The sequence below is a fragment of the Delphinapterus leucas genome, chromosome 9 (genome assembly GCF_059928025.1).
Source record: "Delphinapterus leucas isolate spDelLeu-1000000601 "Yukka" chromosome 9, BTC_Dleu_Yukka2, whole genome shotgun sequence".
In the NCBI taxonomy this organism is placed as follows: Eukaryota; Metazoa; Chordata; class Mammalia; order Artiodactyla; family Monodontidae; genus Delphinapterus; species Delphinapterus leucas.
In genome coordinates, this window is record NC_143137.1 from 81146312 (window position 1) to 81173682 (window position 27371).

The 27371-nt window shown below is 36.9% G+C and overlaps 1 long non-coding RNA gene across 1 annotated transcript; it reads left to right on the forward strand.

Moving 5' to 3' along the window:
• Window positions 1–1562: 1562 nt before the first annotated feature.
• On the forward strand, window positions 1563–27121 carry LOC111164645 (uncharacterized). The gene is made up of 2 exons (XR_002642129.2): window positions 1563–2218; window positions 10148–27121. It is a non-coding gene; the product is annotated as an uncharacterized LOC111164645 (long non-coding RNA).
• Window positions 27122–27371: the final 250 nt, after the last annotated feature.

Sequence of the window (27371 nt, forward strand, 5' to 3'; positions counted from 1 at the left end):
TGTTTCCTGTTCCCAACCACATGGCATAACCATATAGATTAGCTGCAGGGAATCTAGCCAGAATATTTTTTTTAAACCTAATTCAATTTACCACCCCTCATATGGAAACTGGTTTAGGTTTAAATTATATTCTAAATAATTTGGAACTCATAATTAAGATTTATATGCTTTTCTTTATTCCTAATATAGCAATACAGTACAATATCCCAGAATCATAAATGATAATAAGAGGATGGGCTCTTGAACTATCTCATTCAAACCCTGTTAATATAGGCATTCTCTCTACTCTTGCCCTGGAAGATAGGCCACCATCCTCTGCGTGATCACTTCCAGTGCAAGGAAGGGAGGAAGAGAAACTCAAAGATGATTGAGATAGACAAATTCACTCTTATAGACACCTCTGAGGCTACTGTTTCTTGCTGACCGTTCAGATATTTAAACTAGAGTTAAAACATTAAGTGCTGCATATGCAAAATGAGAAAACCTCTTATTTATACATCCTGCCTCTTTAAGTTGAGCATACATTAAATATATTAATGCCAACTTGGATTACCACACAATATTGCTTTTACATTCCTCAAAGAATTTTGTTATGTCTAACGGAACACTAAATTGGAAGGGATGTTTTCTAGGCATAGCACTAACAATGACATGCAGTGATTAAGTGTTATCTGTATATGTGTAGCTCTCATTCCCATGGAACACAGCCATCAATATACTCTGGGATGTTGAGCATTGCAGGGCCCTTAAGGAAGAGAATTTCCAGATTCTGTATCACTGCCCTGCCACATACTATAGTAAATCATCTGATTAGGTGTGTAAAAGAGTGACAGAATGAAAGAGGCTGACTGAGTTTTGTGGCACCCCATTGGGTTATAGAGGGGGTAGTCTTGGGGCGTCACAGAGGAGAGAATGACATAGGGAATTTCTAAAATAGCATTTGCTACAGGTTGAAGACTGTGTGGAAATGATGGTCCCCCAAAGGAACAGATTCCCCCCCCACACATATTCTCTTCCTCTTAAGAACTAAAAAAAGTAATTACAACACTATATTATCTGGGGTGCTATGAAGGTTCTAAGAAAGACGCATAGGTCTTATGCATAAATCTAGTGATGGGACAGCACAGGTCAGTGTTCCAGTTTGTGGGAGTCGGAGACTCATGAGTCAAATCCCAGCATCACTACTTAAGTCCCAGACCTTTGGACAATTTATTCAGCTTCTCTGTGCCTCAGTTTCTTCATCTATAAAACAGAGATAATAATCTGTAGTAAATAGAGTTGAGGTGATGAGTAAATGAGTAAACTCTGGCACAGAGTTTTCACTTGGTGAATGTATTATTTTTATTATTATAAAAATATTCTTAAACGTCATTAAGGGTGTTCTATATGTTTTGTTTAGTTTCCACTTATAAGGGAACACACATTTCTGGCTCTCTACTCTGCTTTGTGTGTAACTCTGGCTATGAAACCCTAAAAGATGTTGAGTATTTTGGTGGAAGAGGCAGAGATTTCCTTCTTTCCTCTTCTCTCTCTCTCTCTCCCCCCTCTACCTTGCCCCCATCCTCTGCTCCCCCCTCTTTATTCTTGCTGAGTCCTCAGTTTAGTGGGACCTCACAGTTAAGCACTGAGGATCTGCCCACACAGGTAGTAATTTCCTGGGCTGCAGGCTGAAAGCACAAAGACTGGCACGTGGTGGCTGGGACTTCCTCCACTCTGGACAGATGTGAGCGTAATTTTGGCCAAAAGGCAAGGGGGTGGGAAAGGGAGAGACTTCTCACGGCAGTGCTTTGCTGGTGTCTTTCAAGAGGGAAAAAAGATTATACCTCTAGGTTAAAAAGCAAGACTAAACCACAGTTATGTAATTTTGAAAGATTCCTAAATCTGTATTGGCATTATTTTTAAAACATTAAACTTCAAAGAAATAACCAAAGAATTTCTCCTGACCTCATACTACATATAGTCCATTAAAAATTCAATTTGTAAAACATATTTCAAATGGTTATTCTCAGGAGGATATGCCTCAGTAAAGACCAGACACATGGAATATTTCAACTGTGTGGGGCTCTTCATTTTTTTTTCTTTTTCTTCACATACAGGATAGGACTTCTAGATGAATAAAGATATGGTGTATTTTCCAGGACTAAATCATCTTTGTGCTGTGATCAAGCATGAGAAATTTCCACCCTGAGGAAAAATATTTGAAGGTTGCAAAATGAATGTAAGTTCATGGGTAATACTACTTTTCTACTGTAAACATACTGAATTCCAAATATATTTTCAATGGAAAATACCCAGGAATTCCTAAGTTAGGTATTTCCTGGGAATATATAGATTGGTGATCTTCATATAAATGTCAGTGTGGCAAAACCTTCAGAGATTTTCTAGTCCCAAGTTCCCGTTCTGCAGATAAGTAAACAAACACCTAAATGTATTCTAACTTTGTGACAGAAAATAGCTTTGTGTTTGAGTGCTAACTAAAGCCAACTGCTAGTGCCTGTGTGCAAATTTCTTTTGGGAAAGATTAAGAGGTTAAGTTCAGATTCAGCTGGAAAAGGTGCTGTGATCCAGTAGCAACTGCCCCAGACTCAGGATCAGGTATAAGAAAGCAAGAATGTCATGTGGTTGGTGATGGTAGTTGCTGATTACCAACAGCAGAGCCTTTAAAATCAGTTAAGGTCTGGCAATGGGTCATGGTGCTGCTTCTGCTTTTCGAGTAAGTGTAGACTCATTTTTTAACATTTCTGCATGTCAATTTCCTCATCAATCAAGTAGGAATAAATTATTTATTGGGAAGAGATTTATTGATATAACCAGAGCTTTCTCTACAGTCCTAGATTTACGTTTCAGAATCAATGATCCTTTGTTTCATATTGGCTGACCTATTCTCCAGGCTGGATTTGGTAGCCCATGACTATGATAGTAAAAAAGACACTTGAGGGAAGCTGTGAAAAATTTGGTATGATCAAATATACCAAGAAAATGAAGAGCATTGAGCAAAAGTCACATGGAAGGAAAACATGAGGAATATCACTATATATGAATGTAAATACTGCTTATAAGAAATCTGAAGAGCCATATAAAAACCACCTCTGTGGAGCTTCCCCCAAAAGCAGGTTGGAGAAATAATGGTCATATCAAGCCTATCAGAGGGTGGCTGTATTTTGTGCTGGAAAAACAACACTTCCATAAGAACAGCAAATTGGTATCACTGAGTGAGAAAAGTTGGAAGACTGCAGGTAAGCCAGGACCAGAATAACAAGCATGACAGTGGAAGCTGTCCTGTCAACAGTTTTGATAATGTGAAACAAAATGGTGGCATCAAAATAGAGGCATCAAAATAGAAACTTCTCTCCCTTTAAAGCTATAGATAAAATTTGAAAAAACATATCTTACCTATAGGTTTATAGATAAAATATGGACTTTTCTGCTTCTGTGGACCATGCATATGAGAAAATGTGCAACACTAAAGAAAGGCCTTTCAACATGCTGTGGCTAGTATGAGTATCATCTTTGTGGCTATCTTCGGTAACACAGATAATTTCCAATAAATGTTGGGTTTTTAATAATGAAAATTGTTTCAGTGGTCAGTTTATACTTGATCCTGTTTTCCTGTTTCTAAGCTGTGGTATAAGAACTATATTGTAAAAAGTAGTTGTTGTGAGAGTTGTGAAGATGGAGAATTTATAAAATGACCAAGTGCAAAGGAAATCCATGGTTGAGAGAGAGGTGTAATCATATCCTCTCAACCTGGGGAGAAAGTGAAATGCGGACAGGCCATAATAATGTTACTAGAACTGCTCAAGCCCAGAAAATTCCACAAGAAAGACAATTTTTAGAGCTGAAGAGAACATTAAAATGTTACTGACTATTTTAAACACACTTGTGTAAAACACGTTCGTCATGTTTGACTTGGCAGGTGAAATTGATATTTTTGTGTCACATGAGACTTTCTATTCTAACCAAGTATTTATTATTATTAGTTTTAAATATTTATTAAGTACCTACTCTATGCCAGGCACTGATAATTTCTTTCAACTATTTTTGATGATTAGGAAAAATAAATTTATGGCACCTGAGAGGGTAACTCCTCACTGAAGGGTAGCTATTATTTTTCCCACATCCAAACTGTTAGGAAGGGATAGAGTATGAACTGGAATCAAGCCTGCTCTCTTTTTTCTACTATGCTATGTTTGAATTTCTGGAAGCTAGTCATATTATCTTAATAGTCTCCTGATGGATGACTCATTTTTACCTTTCATTTTTTTCCCATCCCCGATTCTTATTTTCCCACTTTTCTATATTATTGCAGTTCCCCCCAAATAACCCATTACTTATTTTCATAATAAAAGCTACATTTATAGGTGTTATTATCTTTATTACCTCATAGCAGATTAAAGGAAATTAGATACTAATGGCAGAAATTCATGTTTATTATGAGAGTAGGAAACACACACACACACACACACCTGGTAATACCCTATTGTCTTATTTTTTAATGTAGACCATTAACTGGTAAAACGTCTATAATATCTATCACTTATGTTGTATCATATATTATGGCATATATTAAACTATCAAAAGATGGCATTAGTCTTGAAGTTCCCTTTAAAAATGAGTTAGGGGACTCGAGTGTATGGTGATGTATGGTAAGTAGACTTTTGGTGATGATCACTTTGTAATAAACACAGATGTCGAATCATAATGTCAGCACCGGAAACTTACATAATGTCATATACCAAGTTTACCTCAATTAAAAAAATAAATAAGGCTTAAATATGCCATCAGTACAATGTGTTTGTAAATGAATAAATATAAATCAGTCATTATACGGTGAATGAAGATCTGGTTAGTGTGTAAACAACTGGACAGAATAGACTCTCAGAGTAAGGGAAGATATTTTAAACAGAAAAGACTTAAATTTTACTGTGCAAATGTTTTTGACTTTAATTAGGTCTCATTTGTTTGTTTTTACTTCCATTACTCTAGGAGACTGATCAAAAAAGATACTGCTTCAATTTATGTCAACGAGTGTTCTTCCTATGTTTTCCTCTTAAGAGTTTTATAGAATCAGGTCTTATATTTAGTTCTTTAATCCATTTTGAGTTTATTTTTGTGTATGGTGTTAAAGAGTGTTCTAATTTCATTCTTATACATGTAGCTGTCCAGTTTTCCTAGCACCACTTATTGAAGAGACAGCTTTTCTTCATTGTAGAGTCTTGCCTCCTTTGTCATAGATTAATTGACCATAGGTGCATGGGTTTACAAAATGAAAAGACAGCCCACAAAATGGGAGAAAATATTTTCAAACGATGCCAATGATAAGGGATTAATGTCCAAAACATATCAATATCAAAAAAACCCCAACCCAATCAAAATATAGGCAGAAGACCTAAATACACATTTCTCCAAAGAAGACTTACAGATGTTCCAAAATCATATGAAAAGAAGCTCAACATTGCTAATTACTAGAGAAATGAAAGTCAAACTAACAATGAGATGTCACCTCACACTGGTCAGAACGGCCATCATCAAAATGTCTACAAACAATAAATGCTGGAGAGGATGTGGTTAAAACGGAACCCTCCTACACTGTCGGTGGAAATGTAAATTGGTACAGCCACTATGGAGAGCAGGATGAAGGTTCCTTAAAAAACTAAAAATTAGAGCTACCATATGATCCAGCAATCCCACTCCTGGGCCAATATCTGGAGAAAACCATACTTCGAAATTATACATGCACCACAATGTTCATTGCAGCTCTGTTTACAATAGCCAAAACACGGAAGCAACCTAAATGTCCATGGACAGTGGAATGGATAAAGAAGATTTGGTACATACACACAAAGGAATATTACTCAACCATTAAAAAGAATGAAATTATGCCATTTGCAGCAGCATGGATGGACCTATCTTATCTTACCTTGCTTATCATACAAAGTCAGTCAGACAGAGAAAGACTATGATATTGCTTATATGCAGAATCTAAAAAAAAAACTGATACAAATGAACTTATCTAAAAAACAGATAGAGACTCACAGACTTAGAAAACAAACTTATGGTTACCAAAGGGGAAAGGGTGGGGGGAGGGATCAATTGGGAGTTTGGGATTGACATATATACCCTACTATATTTAAAATAGATAACCAACAAGGACCTACTGTATAGCATAGGGAACTCTGCTAAATATTCTGTAATAACCTAAGTGGGAAAAGAATTTTTAAAAGAATAGATTACATGTATATGTATAACTGAATCACTTTGCTGTACACCTGAAACTAACACATTGTAAATCAACTATATTCCAATATAAAATAAAAATTTAGAAAAGATTTAGATTTTATACTATATTCCCATAGTTTTGTATTGTCAACAAGATAGCTTGCTTCAAACTGGAGGACCAAACATTATTTTACCCAGGAAGGCAAGTGGATGTTTATGAGGAAGCCAGCATGCAAAATCTTGTGTTATTTCCATTAAAGGGAATATTGTCCTGCCTAAGGTTCTTTTTTTTTTTTTAATATTCAAAAACTATCCCTTAAACACTATCATTGCCAACCTCTTTATTTTCAGAAAATAATCATATGTGAGAATCGAAAGAAAAATATGTGCTGTATATTAGAGTTTCCTCAGTGAAAGCAGTCATGTGCAAACCTCATTATTCATTAAATGGTCACTTATAGGAAGTTACCTTAGTTGTTTTTGTTTGGATTTGTTTTACTATGAATAAACTTTTTGGATGGATTAGATTAAAAACGCTAATATGAACTGGACAAAAAAGACAGAAATGTAGAGCATCTTCCTCCATACATGGAAGGAAGCTAGACATACAGTCATATTCCTATATTATATATGGCATATGTTTATATTATTCAGTTTTATGATGGTTATTTTAATTTAAATATGAAATTACTATATGACTTTAAAAAATTAAAAATATAAAAAGGGAAGAGAATAATCATCCTAAGTCCACCACTCCTAAGTAATTATTAATATTTTTTCTTTTGTTGCTTTTCATCAATGGACTGCACAGTGTGTCAAATTTTCACTTAACATTATACCATTGTTAGCATTATCTTATCTCCTAAAAGTTCTTTGAAAATGTATTACCCACTTCTTGTCTATAACAAATGAAATTTAGTCATTCTATTATTAGACCTAGAGTTCTAGGTTTTGTTTATTGCAAATAGATTTACATTAGCTAAAAATTAAAAAAAACTCTGTATATAAAATTTTATATACACTTATCGTTGATAACTCACTTAGAATAAATTCCTTGAAACAGAATTGCAGGGTACTAAATGATGATCATTTCTAAGGCTTTTGATACATTCAGTTTTTGTGTGGTCAACTGCTAGAATGCAGATTTGCTTTAATTCTATTTCCTTTTAGCTTGTTTTCATAATTTATACCTAAATCCTGAACAAGCCTAGATTTTGCTGCTGTTGTTATTATTTTTATAGAAGATGAGACTATTAATCTTGTATTTTCCTAAGTTATCACATGGTACGATTCAGTTTTTAAATATGCTTTTTAGGTAAGATGCTAATGTATCATCGCCATAAAATATTGGGATTCTGAATACTCTATGCATATTTTTGCTGATATCCATTATCCAGAAAACTCTTGTGGAAATGGTTCTCTCAGTTTATTAGAGGAAGCAAAAGGGCAAGTTCATTTCTGGAAGAGCTGTTCAGGGATGCAGAGGCCTAGTGCAGAATGAACAAATATTTGTTGAAGTGTGTAAATAAATAGTTGTTGAACTGAATGCTATGTAAAACTTATGAATCAAAAGCTGTCCCAGGATGGTTTATGGATCGCCATTAATTTTCTCATTATGACATAAAAAATAGAGGACACTTACTGAAATAGTTGAATTTAAAGGATCAGACTATTCAGAAGTTGGTCCTGATCCCATGGAGGCACAGAACCACTCTTTGCCACTTTTTATTTCCCCATTATTGGCCTGTTATCTGTTCTGTCATCTAGTATCAACTGTCACTCATAAAATTGACACTACACCTTTATCTGGACCTTTAAGGAAATCATACTTGGTGGCTTTGTTGTCTGTGCAAATGCAGCTGTTGAAAAATCATATAACCCATGTAATCAGGATGACATTGTAGCAAACACACAAGAGAGACCTGGGTTACAATTTTCTGGTTCTCCAAAAAACAATTTCTTTTGTTGTCTTGCTGTTTTCAAGTCACCTTATTCTTAAAAGCTATATTCTCAAAATACTTAAACCGTGTAAATTCTCAGTGGTTAACTATAGCTGTAGGGGAAATTATGCATTGGAATAAAATTTCAAAAATATCTCATAGGCAAAATTTGGGCAGTTCATTTTAGATCAATTCCAGAAAGGATGAATATTTTTGTGTGTGCGGTTCCAGATAATTTCACCATAGACATCATCTCTGAGAGCTTAGGATTTATGCTGATTTTTATTATAGTCATAATAAATCTGTCATATTGCTTCTAGAACTGACACAGGGCACATTAATATTCTGAGCAAACTGTATTCTTAAAATAACAACAATAATAATAGTAATTCTATTTGGTGAAGGTTAAATTAATTGCTCATAGAAAAATATTACAAGAGGCTTTGCCTCAGTTCTGTCTCTACTCATTATGAGCCTTTTATGCAACAATGTTTTTTTGGTGTGACTGAGCTGGATGTTGAATAGAGTAATGGTAACAATGCCTATAAGTTACTGAGGTACTACTATGGGTCAGACCCTTCACAATTAAAATTAACAAAAACTCTGTATGTTCGACATTAGCAACCTATTTCTCATATTAGGAAAACATGCTAAAACAATTAATCAATGTGCTTAAATCCCAAGGCTTATAAGTAATACAATCAGGATTTCAAACCCCGATTTGAATGACTCAAAAGTCCTGCTCTTTTCCACTATGATACATTATTTTTACTTGATGAAAAGGATCCCAGCAATGTTGAATCAGAACTTAGTTTAAGTAACACACATGTGACATCAGTGCTTGATGTGAGGAGAAGTATCATGTATTTTCTATGTGAAGTTAATGCATTGCAACAGCTGGAAAGTCACATCATATTTCTGTGAGACTCTAGACCCAGAGTGCCGAGGAATTCTTGCGTCTGTGTCAGTTGTTATGAAACCACAGAGCACGTGAGCCACAGGGCTAACAGCCTCACTCTTTGCCTATAATAATGCAGTTAAAGAATATTGGTCCAAAATTTGTCTCCACACAAAATAATCTATGTGTGAACCTAGTTCTGTGTTTCCTCTCTCAACTATTTATAGAAAGATTTTTTTCTTTTGGCTATATAGCTTTTATTTGTTAAATGCTTACAGTATAGTAATACATAAAACAACTTGAATAAAGTTTGTGACATGATCTTAGAAACATGATTTATGTTTATGGAGTTACCTTATCATGGCTGGCGGCTGCAGCAATCAAAAATTTGTCAAAATCATGTTGCCATTATACTCCCAGTTTAAAGACAAAAATTTAGCCTAAAAAATATACATAACATGGCTTAGTAGTATAGACACAGCCATAGTATTCTCAGTCTAGGCTGAATTGCCTTAAATTGGTAAACAGTTTCTTCATTGCTTTTTTTTTTACTTTTTAAATAATTCTACATTTCTTATTGTATTAAAAATAAAAGCATAATGAATATTTATTGTAAATGAACAAAAAATTCAATATGTAATTATAAAGTTCCCTTCCCCCCCAATACTCTCAACCCCCAGCCCAAATGGTATCTTGTGATATATGCTATTTTTAATTTGTTCATATAATGCACTGAGGCAAATTCCAAGTACTAATTTATCTCCATTTTCTTTAACAGCATCATAAAATGTCAAAGGGTTCAAGCGAACGAATTTTCAAAAAATAAGTCTTCTGTCATGAATAATGTTGGTCAGAACTCTTAGTTACAAAGACAGAAATCAATTTGTAACAACTTAATCAATAATAAGTAATGGATTGGACATATATTGTGGTAGCACAGAGAACTGAAAGAAAAGCTAAACCACCAAACCTCAGACAAGACAGCTCCAGAGTCAGACCAGTTCAAACCAGGCAACAAATGCCTGTAAGATTCTGTCTATCACTGGTTTCTATTTCTTCCTGTAAGTCATCTTTATTATCTTAACCATAGATGGACTTCTTCACGAGATGGGGGTGGAAACAGCCATCTGCATCTCTGTCCTCAAACACTCTCACCTCTGAAGCTAGAGAAAGGGGACTACCTCTGCTGTTGAAAAAAATCCTTTCAAAAGATTCTGCCTTTCAAAAAAGGGCCAATTTGGGGTACTTGCCAACATGAACCACTATGGCTGGGCGAATAAAATATCATTTTTGACCCAGCTCGGGTCTCTGCTCTGTCTCCAATGCCTTGTAATGGACAATTCTCAACAAGTATTTATGGAATTAATATCCCAAAGACAACTTTATTAAAATAGGAACATTGAAAAAAAGCCAAAGTACTTAAAAAAACCTGTGTCTGTTATCTGCGATTATGACTGTAATTTTACAACATGATGTATATGTTCTCTGCAGTTACAATATTTTAAAACGTAATTCTGACAAGGTTATTTCTACATAATCATCAAATCCACCATTTAATCAACCTGTTGTTTGTTATTTAAGATTAATTAAAAGGCAGATGACTGCATGCCCAGTTTACTGAGTGTGTGACAAAGTCAGCTCCTCAACTGGCTTAAAGCACTGAATAAACTTTTTTTTTGGAAATTAACAGTTTAAAATCTTTAATCTATCCTTCCTTCCTTCCAGAAACACTCACTGAACATATACTAAGTGTGAGGCCCTGGTCCAGGTGCTAGAAATAGAGCTGTTTATAAGACAATCCTTGTTATCCTTGAGCTTATATTATAATTAGAGGAGTCAATAAATACAAAAATATGCAAATCAATATCAGATATTGAAAAGAGTTATTAAGAAAGTACAGATACTAGAATAAAGCAAGAGAGTAACGGCGTACAAGGAGCTGATATCTTAGGCGTGGTGCCCAGGTCAGCTAGTTCTCTTTGAGTGCTGTTTGAGCAAGACCTAAATGAGGGAGAGAGACATGCAAGTAACTCAGGGCAGAGAGATTACTGTACAAGGACCCTAAGGAAAGGATCCAGGGCTCGGAAAACTGCCAGATATCTACTGAGGATTGAGGAGGCCTGAGAGTGGTAGGAGATGGGGTTGGGTCATGTAAGGCTTTATAGACTATGTAGGAAGTAAAACAATCTGATTTTTGTTTTAAATCTTCTCTATGACTGTTAGCTATCTATTGTGTTGAGACTATTTTGTTAGGAGAGCGGGTCTGCAGAGGGAAGTGGAGGGACTCCAACAATTGTAATTATTAATATATTAATTTTTGCCTAGCCTCTATTTTGCTAGCAAATTTTATTCGGTGACTTCAAATAAAATAAATTCTCTGCAAGAAATTTAAACTTCATTGCATCAAGCTAATTCTATGATTTAGTTGGGGGAACCACTAAGCATTGGGAATAAAAGTACAGAACACACTTAAGCAGCTTCCAGTTAGATAGGGAAGACTGACAAATAAACAAAATGATTAATAGATTGGGACGCTATGGTAAGACAGAAGGACCCCCTAAACCAGGCCTTAAAAAGGTGGGAGGGTCTAACAAGGCTTATTGAAAGATAACTTTTAAGTCAAAAATTGGTGGAGAGAAAAACATGTACAAAGACTGGAGGCAAAGTTGTAGGGGAAGTGTCTTAAATTCAGGAAAGGAAGTCAGCATGGCTGAGACAAAGGGCAGAGACGTTTTGGTTTGTGTGTTTGCTCATTGGGATTTGGAGTCGAGAGGTAGAGTTAGGGAGGTTGGGGAAGGTAAGGAGCAAAGATAAGCATAAGTCAGTGAGAGAGACATGAAGAAAGAATTACTGATACCTGTTCAACTTCAACATTTGGGCAATGCCATCAGGCAGGTTACTATGAAAAATGACTGAACAGAGTAAGATGAAAAAATACTGAGTCCTCAAAAACCCACCATCACTCTCTGTGCCTACCAGTGAAGTATGTTCAGTCCATCCTGAAGGAGGAGGGTGAACATAAAAGAGAAATCATGGGGCAAATCAATGACATCCAAAATCATATGAACTTTCCAAGAACAGATTCACAGCCGAAGTTAACACAAGTGAAGGCTTAAAGTTATATTGTATTCAATAAAAACAGGTAGCATTATTTAATTTATAAAGAAGCATTTTGAATGAACTTTAGTGTGGTTCATCATTTTTTACACTTATTTTATAATGACTGAATAAATGCTTTTATTTTAAAGAAAAGTACCTTGTAGTCTTACTAATGACTTTGGATATCATCTTTGGAGCAATGGAAAGCCCTGAGGGGCTTTAAACAAATAAATGGATCATATTCGTATTTCAGAGACATTTCTTCTATCTTTGTCACTGCAGTATTAAGAATCACTCAGAGCAATTCAAGATTGCGTGTAAAGGCTAGATATAGGCTCAGTAGTAAAATATACACCGAAGAGATATTTAAAAGCCATTATTGAATGGAACTGGATGGTTAGGGGTAGAGTCAAGAGGAACTGAGGACAACACTCAGTTTCTGGCATTAATTTAGGTTCTACCAATTTAGACTCTGAAAATTTCATCAGGAGCCAGACTTAAACTGACTTCTCATAGGTTTTTAAAAATATTTCTCAATGCAAATTAATCGTGCCAACAAAATGGGGCAGAGAAATTTTAAAAAGAAGTGCTACTTACGTGCAAAAAACTGTTATAGGTATATACTTTAATAATAAACCTAATGAAAGAACCCATTAATGTAGCTTTTAAATGCTTATTAACACAATTACACTGAAATGGTCATTTAAACTGTTTATACATTTACATCTGCCTTCTATGTTTTTCTGGGTTAGTAAGGCCTCATTGTATGTTTCATTCTATTATCATTCATAAAAGTATATGTGCAGATACTATTCTAAGGGGTACTGATGACTGCAAATTGGGTAGATTTAGCATGTTATTCTTAAATAGGTATTGATTAATGAGCAACAAGAAATTACCACTAGATATTCAGTTCTTAGGTGAGTTAGCATTGTTTAGTGGACCCATTCAAAACTGGCCTATTGACTTTATATCTAGAGAGATATGAACGTATAGTATTAAAGACTGATTTCTTTTAAATACATGACTTTTCATAATCTAAGTCATGGTGTACCATACGTACAAATTAGTTAGATTGGCCCCCATGGGGTCATAAGAATTACATGAATTAATATAATTTCAATTATTAAAGGATTGAAATTCTAAAGCCCTAATAAAATACTACACTGTTGTAAACATTGGAATGGTGATTTTCACTCTTATTATTACTTCAGACATTCAGATATGATTTTTTTTCTATGCCCTTTGCCCTTGTCAGGCTTACATTTGAAATTTTAAAAAGAAAAGTTAATCTTTCAGTTGCCTATCATTAAATAGTTCTCTAAAGAAATAATATCCCGAGGAATATAGATGCATCAAATCTTGCACTGAAAGGAATCTAAGGCAACATTCTCTTACTTCATGACTTTTCCTTGATGAACCCATGTTTGGATAATGAGTTTAATGGTGTTTAACTTAAATTATCTCCACATAAAAATTTAATAAACTTCTCTTTCTAAGTTTCAATAAACCTTTTTAAAGAAAATATAGAGCCCAGAATATCTTAACAATTCATTGATATTGTTCATTTTTATCTTACGCAAACTGTAGGACCAGTTACAGCAATAATTCCAGATTCTTTTAGATAAACATCAGATTCTAATTACTGTAAACTGAAACACATCTAAGAAAACAATGTGTTTAATTTATGAAATTAAAAAAAACCCTACATCTGTTCTTGTGAGACACATCATTGCTTTGACGTCAGTGACCTAACCACATGCACGATTTTTTCTTGAATTAAAAAAAAATAAAGCACCCTGACGGTAGGTTTTAGGATCTTCAAAGTACTAGCCATTCCCAGGAAACAGTTCTATCATTTTTTAAGTACTACAAGTGTGTTATTCACAAGGAAAAAGATGAATGATTATCAAGTGAGTAGCCATTATCAAACAGTTTTTTTTAGGTTTATACAGCCTCTTACACTGTGTTATAAAAATAAAGCATGAAAATCCTGTGTGCTTTTAAAATGAATAAATTAAGTTGTGAAAATTTCAACTGGTTTTCTATTTAGAGAATCATCACACAACAGTGTTACAATAAAACAATATATAATATATCAAAAAAACCAAAACCCACTAATTTGGAAATATACATGCACCCCAGTGTTCATAGCAGCATTATTTACAATAGCCAAGACATGGAAGCAACCTAAGTGCCCCTCAACAGATGAATGAATAAAGAATATGTGATATACATACACATACACACACACACACACACACACTGAAATGCTACACAGCCATTAAAAAAAAATGAAAGTTTGCTATTTGCAGCAATATGGATGGACCTGGAGGGCATTATGCTAAGTGAAATAAGTTAGAGAAAGACAAATAGTATATGATATCAATTATATGTGAAAAATAAAAAATTCAACAAACTAGTGAATAAAACAAAAAAGAAATAGACACACAGATATAGAAAACAAACTAGTGGTTACCAGTGGAGAGAGGGAAGTGGGGGAGGGGCAATAGAGGGGTAAGGGTAGAAAAGGGTTATTATGGGGTTATATGAAATCATTTGTGTGAAACTTTTGAAAATTGTTAAGCATTATAGAATTTAAAGAATCTGTCATTCAATAAGAAAAACAATATGCAACATATTTTTATATCTTGTAGGATAAAGCAGATAGACAAAATATTGAGTTTCTCCAGAAGGATTAATGGGTGAATTGATTATAAAAACGAGTATTCTGTTTTCCTTTGAAACAATTCAAAGATCATCTCAATTCATGGTGAGTCTGATCTTCCCATTGGTCAGACAAAGCAGCTATAGACACTCCTGACTCTCTTATTTATCTCACATTCTTTATCCAATCCATAAGTAGATACTGCTGGTTTTACTTTCAAAATATATTGAGACTATGACTACATCTCATTACCTCCACAGCTATCACTTTGATCCAAGCCACCATCATCTCTAGCCTAAATTACTTCATGATTATTGCAACTATCTCTACCACACTGGCCACTACAGTCTGTTCACAGCACAGCAGAGTGATCCTGTTAAATAATTTATCTTTTGCATTTGAACCTCCCAATAGCGTCCCGTTTTACAGAGTAAAACCCAAAGTCGCTACAGCAAACTTTAAGTTCAACCAACCTGTTCTCTTTTCCACTTCATTTCCTACAGGTCTTCCCCTTCCATATTCCACTGTAACAAAATTTGCCTCTTTGCTATTTCTCAAGCAAGGATGATAGTCACACTCTTGCCTCAAGGCCTTGGTGTTTCTCTTACCTCAGTACAGAGCACTCTTTCCCAAAATATTCACATTGCTTGCTGCCTCTTAAAATATTTTTGCAAACCTTACCTTCTCACAGCTCTGTCAGACCTTCCATGTCGGCCAGCGTCCTGGCAGAAATGAGTTGGTACCTCAATTTCAAGAGATCATTAGGGATTATTTGCAAAGACTGTGAAGTCTCATGGAAACTACAAAAGGATGGTGACGCTTCCAAAAATTAGCAACAGCTGGAAGCCATTACCATCCCTAGCGTGAAAGCACCAGGGAGAGAAACTCTTACGTGAAAGTAGAAAGAGCTGTAATATTGAGGAAAGTTACCTGACAGAAGCTTGTAGCTGTAAATAGTGAAACAAGGGTGCTAACAAACTGCACTTCATCAAGGGAATAAATACCCTGATCCTTCTCTCTCTTTTCATCCTATGATTAAATGGTGGGACCTTACATTTGCTGTGTTTGAATAAAGGCCAAAGAGTGAGGAATTCTGGGATATATACTCTGTAGAAGAAAGCCTCTGAGAGCACAGAGTGGGGGTAAAGAAAGCAGAGAATAGATCTCGTGGGTAAAATGGCAAATAATCACAGGTGTGCATCCCTTCTTCACTCCCAGAATCCACTTTTTAAAAAAAATAATAGCTGTACAGACATAATGTTTTACGTGCCACAAAACTGACATTTTAAAGGTCAATTCCCATCAACAAAGACAAGTAGAAGTGATTGGCTTGCACCTGGAAAAATCAGCCATCTGTGCTCACTGCCATACCTCAGGTCTATGTCATCGCTTCTCTCTGTTGTATTATAGTCCAGAGGAACCACAATCATCTTGCTGATCCATTACAAGGACATCATACCAGACTATTACAGTGTATCTAATGTGTTTGCTCATTTCTGTACATCACATCCAGCAAACAAAACTCTTCCACCTTTCCAGGTGCAGGTTAACTGCTTCTACTTCTCTTTGTTGATGGGAATTGAAAAGAAAGTGATGTCTTATCAATGGCTGGATATCAAGTATCAAGAACTGATTTGCCACGATCATATCAAGAAGAGCAGCTGGGATTATCATCCTTAAGAAAATCAGCTGATCATCCTTAAGAAAATCCAGTCATTATCCAAGACACATTTGGTTTCCCAATGGCTAAAGAGACAAGTTAAACAGGGCTGTGAGAGGAATTACAAACCCTGCATTTTTCAAGACCTTAATGATAGTGTTAATCTCTGTAATTCTCCTATAGATGCAATGTTGCCTTGAATGCACTATTTTGGGTGGAGAGTAACATTTACAGAGGCTTCCACTAGAATTCTTCTACCATAATAGCACTTACTCTGTGGTCAGGTAATTAATGTGGGGAGTTTGGCCGGTTGCTAAGTAGTATATACATTCTTACTGAGTGTGCTTGGACTGGGTGAATAACCACAGGATGGCTCACTGATCTCACTGTGAGACAGATTCAGACCAAGGCTCCATCTATCATTGTCCTTCGATTAGCCTCCACTCTAAGCTGTGGATATCAGTGGTATTTTGGGTTTCTGGGGGTTAGCCTCAGTGAGGAGCCTCTGGGTAGGTCTAATAACCTTCTGAAAACTCTGTGTATTTTTATCTCTGGTATAGAGTTCTACCACCTTCTCCCTCCATTTGGAGAAGACTGAGAGAAAGATTCATGGTATAACTTGTGGCCACATTGCAACGGCCTTTTTCGAATACTTACAGTGAGTTGTCTTTAATGGTTTAGGCCTGCTTCTGGCACGTCTGACCAGGAGTTTCTTATTAAAATTAAACTCAAAGATCTCAGCTCCAATCTATCATCTCCCATCATTATCTACAGAAGATCGTCATCCCAGAGCTTTCACTAATGCTTTGGAAAAGAGCATATCTTCTGGCCTTTCTGGGAACATAGGATGTGGCTGAGCAATTTGCACAAGTGGATCCACTCTGACATTCCTCAGGCCTTCACACGCCTTCCTTTGGCATGCCAGAAAGTACTGTCATTTCAACTTCATTGATAGTATTTCACCACTGAGTTCAGTTTTCACTTGGTTAATGAACCAAGCCACTGTTCTGCTCCCAAGTGCTTGAGCTAACATGTTAAATTCATCCCAGCTTCCCTAAGTTCAGCTAAAATCAATCTTATATTTTTTTCTCTTTTTTCTCCTACTCTTGTAAATAATTCCCACTTATGTTGCCTAAACTCTTGACTATGCAACTAAGTAAGATCCTTTGTTTGAGCTGCCTCATCCTTGGAGAAGATTTTTCACTTTTATGTCTTGCCTATGCTGAGATATAAATCTCCTTCCCATGGGCCTGGAAGTGAGGGGAACTGGTGTGAGTGACAACAAAGAGAATCTGTAACTGTTTGTAATTAGTAAAGTTATTGAAAGGTTTTTATAGAAGGGGAAGCTTGTTTCTCAGGGGATAGAGTGGAGGAAGAAGGAGTTTTCTCTTCCAGGGAAGGTTGAGAAAAACTGGAAAGTTCAAGGCTTTCTATATTGTCTGCATCTGCCCAAATGTCTCTATGCCACATCTCAGGGACTATTCCTACTAAGCCTATATCTTTCTCTCAGGAGAAGAGACTGAAAGTGTTGCATATTTAATTGGAATTGAAATTTTATAATGCTAGCAATCGGGCCTTGGGCTGAATCCTTAGCCATGTCTTTCCTGTGACCAAATAAGATAATTCTTTCATATTTCCTGAAAGCCAATTGATTTTCCACCCATGATTTGAGTTCTGAATTCAGGGCTTTCAGTGTATCTCTCTTTTTCACGCTTTCCAGTTATTGAGAAACGACTAGCTCATCCCACAGTTTTTATCATCATCGTCATCATCATCGCCATAGTGACCAAAGGCTTCACTACTGCAAGATTTGCAAATGCCTTATCCTCCACCAGCTTTCCATCCCATGCCACTACCAGTGATAATTTGAGTAATCCTAATACCAATGCAAGCCACAAATTGTGTCCCGTTTTACTCCAACAAAGGGTTTCTTAGTTTGCGTTCTTTCAAATACATGAGCAATAGTTCTAAATCTAATGTAGAAGATCTATTTTGGGGTGCTGAAATTTGCTAAAAATTAAAGTATCAGAAATTGGCCAGGCAGGAAACAGTACACTCAAAACAGTATTTCAACAGTTCAGTGGAAGAACAATTTAAGTAGGTGTAAACAGAGTAAAGAGAAGCAATAGGGGATGGCATGGCACCCAGAAAGATTCATTGAGGAGAAACCCTTAAAACACTTAGGATTGACAGACAAAGGTAGGAAATTAAGAGAAACTTGAGAGCTGTTTCCATAGTATACAAGTTTCCCAACAGTATCCGTGGCTAGGCTAGTGCACCAAAGCCATGTCCCACAGCGGGTAGTTGGGAGAAATAAATAATCAGACTTCTCTCACTTCAAGTTACTCTCTGACTGGTAACCTCCTTTGCCCAAATTCAACTAGAATCCAGAGGACAAGAGAGCCCGGATGATGCAGTCATAGAGATAGTTTTCCTGGGGCACAATACAGGAAAGTACTGTGAAGTGTGAAGAATAGATCTGAGTAAGAAAATGGGATATAACTAGCACCCTTCTCTGGCCTCTGACCTCCCTATTAAAATCTGCAACACTCCCTCCCCTGGCATTGCCTCTGTAGGCTTCCCTGCTTAATTTTTCTCCATAGCACATATCATCTTTAATAAAGTATATAGTTTGCTTACTTATTTTGCTTATTATCTGTCTCTTCTATTAGAATGAGAACTTCCTGAAGTAGGAATTTCCCTGTTTTGCTCTATTCCCAGTGCCTAGAGTAGTGCTTGGTCCATAATAGGCATTCCATAAATATTTGGTGAATGAAACTCTATTTCAGGCACAACCTCAATTGTTCAAGTTTAAGTACTCAAAAATTGTCCAAAGGCTAAAGGAAGAACCTGCACATATACTCTGCTGTAATTACAATGACCACTTTACAACCTAATATTAGATGAAAAATGTTCTCACAATATATTAAAACAATTTACAACAATAATATGTCCATTTTTTTGACTCTGATGTTTTAAGACTTATTAAAAGCCTAGTGCTTTAAGATTTTTAAAACGCTGATGACCATACAGGACAACCCAAATTAGCAGGTCAGATGGTAAAGAGTTGAACATACTGCCTCCCCCTTTTATTTTGCTATTATCCATCATCACATGGCTATTGTGTAGTCTTAGACACAGTAAGGAAGCAAAAAGCAAAAAATACCCTTACATTTGATTGTTTACACAACTTGTTGGTGTGTATTGTGTCACACACTCTACACAAAAAGACCACAGGAGGATGGCGGAGGAGTAAGACGCGGGGATCGCCTTCCTCCCCACAGATACACCAGAAATACATCTACACGTGGAACAACTCCTACAGAACACCCACTGAACGCTGGCAGAAGACCTCAGACCTCCCAAAAGGCAAGAAACTCCCCACGTACCTGGTTAGGGCAAAAGAAAAAAGAAAAAACAGAGACAAAAGAATAGGGACGGGACTTGCACCAGTGGAAGGGAGCCGTGAAGGAGGAAAGGTTTCCACTCACTAGAAAGCCCCTTCGCGGGCAGAGACTGCGGGTGGAGGAGGGGGAAAGCTTCGGAGCCGCAGAGAGCACAGCCACAGGGGTGCGGAGGGCAAAGTGGAGAGATTCCCGCACAGACAGGATCGGTGCCAGCCAGAACTCACCAGCCCGAGAGGCTTGTCTGCTCACACGCCGGGATGAGCAGGGGCTGGGAGCTGAGGCTGCGGGATGGGCGGGGGCTGGGAGTTGAGGCTGCGGCTTCGGTGGATCCCAAGGAGAGAACTGGGGTTGGCTGCAGGAACACAGCCTGAAGGGGGCTAGTGTGCCACGGCTAGCCGGGAGGGAGTCCAGGGAAAAGTCTGGACCTGCCTAAGGAGCAAGAGACCATTGTTTCAGGGTGCAGGAGGAGAGGGGATTCAGAGCACCACCTAAATGAGCTCCAGAGATGGGTGCGAGCTGCATCTATCAGCGCAGATACCAGAGACAGGCATGAAACGCTAAGGCTACTGCTGCCGCCACCAAGAAGCCTGTCTGTGAGCACAGGTCACCATCCACACCGCTCCTCCCGGGAGCCTGTGCAGTCCACCACTGCCAGTGTCCTGTGATCCAGGGACAGCTGCTCCGGGAGAACACACGGCGCGCCTCAGGCTGTTGCAACGTCACGCTGGGCTCTGCCGCTTCAGGCTCGCCCTGCATTCCGTACCCCTCCCTCCCCCCGGCCTGAGTGAGCCAGCGCCCCCTAATTAGCCGCTCCTTTAACCCCATCCTGTCTGGGTGAAGAACAGATGCCAGAGGGCAACCTACATGGAGAGGTGAGGCCAAACCCAAAGCTGAACCCCAGGAGCTGTGCGAACAAAGAGAAAGGGTAATTTCTCCCAGCAGCCTCAGGAGCAGAGGATTAAAGCTCCACAATCAACTTGATGTACTCTGAATTTGTGGAAAACCAACAGACAATGACTCATCCCAAAATTGAGGCAGTGGACTTTGGGAGCAACTATAGACTTGGGGTTTGCTGTATGCAACTGATAGTTTCTGATTTATATGTTTATCTTAACTTAGTTTTTAGCGTTTGTTGTCATTGGTGGATTTGTTTTTTGGTTTGATTGCTCTCTTTTTTTAAAATTTTTTTATTTTAATAATAATTAAAATTTTTTTCTATTTTAATAACTTTATTTTATTTTGTTATTCTTTTCTTTCTTTTTTCCCTCCCTTTTCTTCTGAGCCATGTGGCTGACAGGGTCTTGGTGCTCCGGCCGAGTGTCAGGCCTGAGCCTCTGAGGTGGGAGAGCCAAGTTCAGGACACTGGACCAGCAGAGACCTCCTGGCCCTACATAATATCAACTGGGGAGAGCTCTCCCAGAGATCTCTGTCTCAATGCTAAGACCCAGCTCTACTCAACGGCCAGCAAGCTCCAGTTCAGGACACCCCATGCCAAACAACTAGCAAGACAGGAACAAAACCCCACCCATTAGCAGAGAGGCTGCCTAAAATCATAAGAAGTTCACAGACACCCCAAAACACAATACCAGACATGGTCCTGCCCACCAGAAAGACAAGATCCAGCCTCATCCACCAGAACACAGGCACCAGTCCCCTCCACCAGTAAGCTTACACAACTCAGTGACCCAACTGTACCAACTAGGGGCAGACAGCAAAAGCAACAGGAACTATGAACCTGCAGCCTGCAAAAAGGAGACCCCAAACACAGTAAGTTAAGCCAAATGAGAAGACAGAGAAATACACAGCAGATGAAGGAGCAAGGTAAAAACCCACCAGACCAAACAAATGAAGAGGAAATAGGCAGTCTACCTGAAAAAGAATTCAGAGTAATGACAGTAAAGATGATCCAAAAGCTTGGAAAAAGAATGGAGAAAATACAAGAAATGTTTAACAAGACCAAGAAAAACTAAAGAGCAAACAAACAATGATGAACAACACAATAAATTTAATTAAAAATTCTCTAGAAGGAATCAATTGCAGAATAACTGAGGCAGAAGAATGGATAAGTGACCTGGAAAATAAAATAGTGGAAATAACTACCGCAGAGCAGAATAAAGAAAAAAGAATGAAAAGAATTGAGGACACAGAGAAATCTATGCAATATATAATATGTCCAGATTAGTTTTCATCTGGGGGAAGAAGTTCTGAAATAACCCCAAAGCAGTTTACTCATAAATTGAAAGTCCTCCAAAAATAGAACTATTGGGAAACCATGACGAATGGGGTGGAAAAGAAAAGCGCCCTCAGTTTTTTGGAGGGAATAACTTTAAAAATACTTAAGTAGCTGAGTTTACTTGGTGCAGTTAAGATTTAAACTTGTTGATTTTAACAGTGCTATTACATCTGAGATAAACTTATGTAATGTTCTGGTAGGAAAAAAAAAAAGAATTGAGGACAGTCTCAGAGACCTCTGGGGCAACATTAAACACACCAACATTCGAATTATAGGGGTCCCAGAAAATGAAGAGGAAAAGAAAGGGTCTGAGAAAATATTCGAAGAGATTATAGTTGAAAACTTCCCTAATATGGGAAAGGAAATAGTCAATGAAGTCCAGGAAGGGCAGAGAGTCTTAGGACAAATCCAAGGAGCAAAACACCAAGATACATATTAATCAGGCTATAAACAATTAAATACAAAGGAAAAAATATTGAAAGCAGCAAGGGAAAAGCAACAAATAATATTTAAGGGAATCCCCATAAGGTTAACAGCTGATCTTTCAGCAGAAACTCTGCAAGCCAGAAGAGAGTGGCAGGACAGATTTAAAGTGATGAAAGGGAAAAACTTACAACCAAGATTACTCTACCCAGCAAGGATCTCATTCAGAATTGAGAGAGTAATTAAAATCTTTACAGACAAGCAAAAGCTAAGACAATTCAGCACCACCAAACCAGCTTTACAACAAATGCTAAAGGAACTTCTCGAGGCAGGAAACACAAGAGAAGGAAAAGACCTACAATAACGAACCCAAAACAGTTAAGAAAATGGTAATAGGAACATACATATTGATAATTACCTTAAATGTAAGTGGATTAAATGCCAAAAGACATAGACTGGCTGAATGGATACAAAAACAAGACCCGTATATATGCTGTCTACACAAGACCCAATTCAGATCTAGGGACACATACAGACTGAAAGTGAGGGAATGGAAAAAGATATTCCATGCAAATGGAAATCAAAAGAAAGCTGGAGTAGCAATTCTCATATCAGACAAAATAGACTTTAAAATAAAGACTATTACAAGAGACAAAGAAGGACACTACATAATGATCAAGGGATCAATCCAAGAAGATATAACACTTGTAAATATTTATGCACCCAACATAGGAGCACCTCAATACATAAGGCAAATGCTGACAGCCATAAAAGGGGAAATCGACAGTAACACAATCATAGTAGGGGACTTTAACACCCTTCTTTCACCAATGGACAGATCATCCAAATTGAAAATAAATAAGGGAACACAAGCTTCAAATGACACATTAAATAAGATGTACTTAATTGATAATTATAGGACATTACATCCAAAAACAACAGAATACACTTTCTTCTCAAGTGCTCATGGAACATTCTCCAAGATAGCTCATATCTTCGGTCACAAATCAAGCCTTGGTAAATTTAAGAAAATTGAAATCGTATCAAGAATCTTTTCCAACCACAACGATATGAGACTAGATATCAATTACAGGAAAAAACCTGTAAAATATACAAACACATGGAGGCTAAACAATACACTATGAAATAACCAAGAGATCACTGAGGGAATCAAAATATACCTAGAAACAAATGACAATGAAAACTCGATGGCCCAAAACCTATGGGATGCAGCCAAAGCAGTTCTAAGAGGGAAGTTTATAGCAATACAATCTTACCTCAAGAAACAAGAAAAATCTCAAATAAACAACCTAACATTACACCTGAAGCAATTATAGAAAGAAGAACAAAAAACTCCAAAGTTTGCAGAAGGAAAGAAATCATAAAGATCAAATCCGAAATAAATGAATAAGAAATGAAGGAAATGAGAGCAAAGATCAATAAAACTAAAAGCTGGTTCTTCAAGAAGATAAACAAAATTGATCAACCATTAGCCAGACTCATGAAGAAAAAAAGGGAGAAGACTCAAATAAACAGAATTAGAAATGAAAAAGGAGAAGGATCAACTGACACTGCAGAAATACAAAGGATCGTGAGGGATTACTACAAGCAACTATATGCCAATACAATGGACAACATGGAAGAAATGGACAAATCCTTAGAAAAGCACAACCTTCCAAGACTGAACCAGGAAGAAACAGAAAATATAAACAGACCAATCACAAGCACTGAAATTGAGACTGTGATTAAAAATCTTCCAACAAACAATAGCCCAGGACCAGATGGCTTCACAGGCAAATTCTATCAAACATTTAGAGAAGAGCTAACACCTATCCTTCTCAAACACTTCCAAAATATAGCAGAGGGAGGAACCCTCCCAAACTCATTCTATGAGGCCACCATCACGCTGATACCAAAACCAGACTAAGATGTCACAAAAAAAGAAAACTACAGGCCAATATCACTGATGAACATAGATGCAAAAATCCTCAACAAAATGCTAGCAAACAGAATCCAGCAGCACATTAGAAGGATCATATCCCATGATCAAATGGGGTTTATCCTGGGAATGCAATGATCCTTCAATATATGCATATTAATCAGTGTGATACACCATATTAAAAAAACTGAAGGATAAATATCATGTGATAATCTCAATAGATGCAGAGAAAAGTTTTGACAAAACTCAACTCCGATTTATGATACAAACTCTCCAGAAAGTAGGCATAGACGGAACTTACCTCAACATAATAAAGGCCATATATGACAAACCCATAGCCAACATCATTCTCAGTTGTGAAAAACTGAAACCATTTCCACTAAGATCAGAAACAAGACCAGGTTGCCCAGTCTCACCATTATTAATCAACATAGTTTTGGAAGTTTTAGCCACAGCAATCAGAGAAGAAAAAGAAATAAAAGGAATCCAAATCAGGAAAGAAGAAGTAAACCTGTCACTGTTTGCAGATGACATGATACTATACATAGAGAATCCTAAAGATGCTACCAGAAAACTCCTAGAGCTAATCAATGAATTTGGTAAAGTAACAGGATACAAAATTAATGCACAGAAATCTCTTGCATTCCTATACACTAATGATGAAGAATCTAAAAGAGAAATTAAGGAAACACTCACATTTACTATTGCAGCAAAAAAAATAAAATATGTGGGAATAAACCTACGTAAGGAGACAAAAGACCTGTATGCAGAATACTATAAGACACTGATGAAATAAATTAAAGATGATACAAACAGATGGAGAGATATACCGTGTTCTCGGATTGGAAGAATCAACATTGCGAAAATGACTATACTACCCAAAGCAATCTACAGATTCAAAGCAATCCCTATCAAACTACCAATGGCATTTTTCACAGAACTAGAACAAAAAATTTCACAATTTGTATGGAAACACAAAAGACCCCAAATAGCCAAAGCAATCTTGAGAAAGAAAAATGGAGCTGGAGGAATCAGGCTTCCTGGCTTCAGACTATACTACAAAGCTACAGTAATCAAGACAATATGGTACTGGCACAAAAACAGAAATATAGATCAATGGAACAGCATGGAATGCCCAGAGATAAACCCATGCACACATGGCCACCTTATCTTTGATAAAGGAGGCAAGAATATACAACGGAGAAAAGGCAGTCTCTTCAATAAGTGGTGCTGGGAAAACTGGACAGCTACATGTAAAAGAATGAAATTAGAACACTCCCTAGCACCATACACAAAAATAAGCTCAAAATGGATTAAAGACCTAAATGTAAGGCCAGATACTATAAAACTCTTAGAGGAAAATATAGGCAGAACATTCTATGACATAAATCACAGCAAGATCCTTTTTGACCCACCTCCTAGAGAAAGGGAAATAAAAACAAAAATAAACAAATCGGACCTAAGGAAACCTAAAAGCTTTTGCATACCAAAGGAAACCATAAACAAGATGAAAAGACAACCCTCAGAATGGGAGAAAATATTTGCAAATGAAGCAACTGACAAAGGATTAATCTCCAAAATATACAAGCAGCTCATGCAGCTCAATATCAAAAAAACAAACTACCCAATCCAAAAATGGGCAGAAGACCTAAACAGACATTTCTCCAAAGAAGATATACAGAATGCCAAGAAACACATGAAAGGATGCTCAACATCACTAATCATTAGAGAAATGCAAATCAAAACTACATGAGGTATCACCTCACACTGGTCACAATGACCAGCATCAAAAAATCTGCAAACAATAAATGCTGGAGAGGGTGTGGAGAAAAGGGAACCCTCTTGCACTGTTGGTGGGAATATAAATTGATACAGCCATCATGGAGAATAGTATGGAGCTTCCTAAAAAAACTAAAAATAGAAAAATTGTATGACCTAGCGCTCCCACTACTGGGCATATACCGTAATGCAGACCATAATTCAAAAAGAGTCATGTACCACAATGTTCATTGCAGCACTATTTACAATAGCCAGAACACAGAAGCAACGTAAGTGTCCATCGACAGATGAATGGATAAAGAAGATGTGGCACATATATACAATGGAATATTACTCAGCCATAAAAAGAAATGAAATTAAGTTATTTGTAGTGCGGTGGATGGACTTAGAGTCTGTCATACAGAGTAAAGTAAGTCAGAAAGAGAAAAACAAATACCGTATGCTAACACACACATATATATATGGAATCGAAGGAAATAAAAAATTGGTTCTCAAGAACCTATGGGTAGGACAGGAATAAAGATGCAGATGTAGAGAATGGACTTGAGGATACCGGGAGGGGGAAGGGTAAGCTGGGACAAAGTGAGAGAGTGTCATTGACATATATATATATATATACACTACCAAATGTAAAATAGATAGCTAGTGGGAAGCAGCCGTATAGCACAGGGAGATCAGCTTGGTGCTTTGTGAACCCCTAGAGGGGTGGGTTAGGGAGGGTGGGAGAGAGCTGCAAGAGGGACGTGATATAAGGGGATATATGTATACGTATAGCTGATTCACTTTGTCATACAGCAGAAACTAACACAACATTGTAAAGCAATTATACTCCAATAAAGATGTTAAAGAAAAAAAAGGCCATACCATGCAAATTCTTGATAATCTTTACCAATTAAAATCTAGTTTTTAATTGCACTTTGGTAAATAATGTAGCAGAGATACTCTCCCATATCAATAAATCGGTGTCTACATAATTTTTCTATTAATTCCTGTAAAGAGTTCTACTTGTAGATATTTAGTTTTAAATTATTATTATTATATATATATTTACATTTAATAAGCACTTATTTTTGATACAGGGCTTTTCTCCTTATTTAGAAATTTTA